Source organism: Pterocles gutturalis, unplaced genomic scaffold (genome assembly GCF_000699245.1).
Source record: "Pterocles gutturalis isolate BGI_N339 unplaced genomic scaffold, ASM69924v1 scaffold32729, whole genome shotgun sequence".
Taxonomy (NCBI): Eukaryota; Metazoa; Chordata; class Aves; order Pterocliformes; family Pteroclidae; genus Pterocles; species Pterocles gutturalis.
Genome location: NW_010136813.1, coordinates 21,977 through 24,308, shown reverse-complemented (window position 1 = coordinate 24,308; position 2,332 = coordinate 21,977). Strand labels below are relative to the sequence as shown.

At 39.0% G+C, this 2,332-nt stretch overlaps 1 protein-coding gene across 1 annotated transcript in view; it reads left to right on the top strand.

Moving 5' to 3' along the window:
- Positions 1–332: 332 nt before the first annotated feature.
- ERN1 (endoplasmic reticulum to nucleus signaling 1) overlaps positions 333–2,332 on the top strand; it is a 21,317-nt gene continuing 19,317 nt past the window's right edge. Inside the window, exon 1 of the mRNA XM_010082441.1 lies at positions 333–438. The gene's annotated coding sequence lies outside the window, so the exon portion shown is untranslated. The remainder of the gene's footprint in view (positions 439–2,332) is intronic.

The window sequence follows — 2,332 nt, the reverse complement described above, 5'->3', positions numbered from 1 at the left end:
GATCAGCTCTATCTGGTTTCTCCCAAATTGAGTACAAGAAGACTTTGATATAAAATTGAAAATGGAGGTTGAGTTGTAGATATTCATTTAGAGCGTCTCCCAGTTTGTCTCTAGGGGAGCAGTGACAGAAGAAAAAAATTAAAAAATCACTGAGTTCAAAAGGACAAGGGGACAAGAAAGTTGTGGGACAAGGGGACAAGAAAGTTGTCCAGTCTGTGTGGTTAAAAAGAAGGGTGATGTTCTAGGGTTTTAGGCAATGTACTGTATGACAGTTACGAATACACTGTGTAGTAAATAACTAAATTGTATGGGTTTTTCCTTTCCAGAACACCAGCTCAGTAACTGTGCCAGAAACACTGTTGTTTGTTTCAACTCTTGACGGAAGTTTGCATGCTGTCAGCAAGAGGACAGGAGCAATCAAGTGGACTTTAAAAGAAGGTGAGCAGGACGTGTCCTGATGCCCTCTACTCAGGAACAGTAGTAACAGTCAAATCAATTGATAAATCAAACTGTTGTAGGGCCTGGTGAATACTTTCTTTTCTTTCTTATTTTTGCTCTTGCTCCAGAATTAAGCGACAGTGTTTCTGGAGTCATGTTCATTTTCATATTTTCAGTTGCAGATCTTTTCCAGGTTTATGGGGGGTGGCTTGCCAGAATTTTTAAGCTGTGTTGGTATAATTGGTAGGTATCATGTTTTATGGGAATGAGTGCAATGTAAGCAAGCATAGAAGAGAAGAGATGTCAAATGAGTGTGTCACCTGGTAGAACTGGTGGCAAAGGGCTTGCATGATTCTGTCTCTGGAATACCCTACATTCAGTGGATATCATGCAAACCTCAGGTCTTTTTTTCTGTAGTAGATGGTTAGGAACAGCACAGGTTTTTAAATAAAAGAACTGCACTTGTGTAAAGAAATTTGACATTGCTCAGTGACTGGAAGTGATTTTGTAGTTTTAATTACTGAGCAGAGATAGCTCTTTCTGTCTTAATGAAAAGTTCAGTATTTAATAGAAATTTGTTTTAGTGGGACTCTGATTACATATGGTAGCAGTGATAGTAGCACTTTCTCTTCACTTCGGGAAATAAATTAGAAATCAGGTCAAATGGAAAGGAGTCACAGTGATTGCATCGTTCTGTCCTGATGTCAGTTTGTTAGGTGAACTGAATAGTAGGAAATGGATTGTGCGTCTCTGATGTCTGTAGTACAAACCAGTTGTTCTTGCTTGTGAAGCCATTCATATTTGAATGCAAATCTACGAGACAAAAAGTTAACTTCAAAAATGTGCAAAGAATGCTTTTGTAGCTCCTCTTGGAGTGAAAAGGGGTGAGCAAGTATTTTCTTGAAGGAACTTTGTTAATAGGTGTGATTACATTTTCTCCCGTCTCCTCTAAAAAAGTTATCAGCTTCCTCCTTTATTGTTGCTATAGGCTACTGTGGTGTTAAGAGGAGTTTACTGGTTTTTGCTTGTCATTCAGCTGACATGAGCATACACTACATAGTCCTGTCCTAAAGGATATCATAACTGGCATGTGTTTGCAGACAGACTAAGTAAGTGGCAATAGATATTTTTGAGGAAGAAATTAAGACACTTTGATAATGAAAAATATCTTTATCAGAGTGTATTGCTCAAGGAACTTCCCTTGTTTAAAAAAAAATATTGCAAAACTATTCTTGGTACAGTAGAACTGCCAGACTGGATAATCTAAGTTTTAGAGGACTTCTTTGTTTCTTTCTGTTGCTGTGTGTTATTCTGCGTTTTATGCACATGGGGTATGTTCAGTTGCTTTTTGCAAAGCACTTATTACCCATTAGTTTGTTTCTGTGTAATAGAACAACACACAAGGGTCCATGAAAAAAAAATAGTCCTAGTTTTCGTTGTTACCAGGTGCTTCATGAGTTAACTTGGTTAAGTGTACATGGAACAAGGGCCTGTGCATATAAATTGTCAAATTAATTAGTAATTGTAGGGTTTTTATTTATTTTTGCAAAACTGTATTTGTTGGTGGTCACCCTGTGGGTGGGAAGCCCAACAAAGATGTGACAGTGTTGGAATTAATAACCATGAAAGTCCTTGCCATCTTGCTGTGCTAAATCCCTGGAGAGATTAAATAGTGCAGAATTCAGTGTGAATATTAGTGTATAAACACAGTTGTTTGGTGCACTCTCGCTGTCAACAATATGCTGGTGTTGTTACCAAGAGTTACCCGGTGGGAAGCTGCGTGCAGTGCAAGCAGTGTTCCTGCAGGTGCCATTTTACCCTAGTGATCCGGCAGCGACCCATGTGTTCATGTGCTTGCAGAAGCTGTGGAGGTCACCTGAAGTGCTGCAGCAGC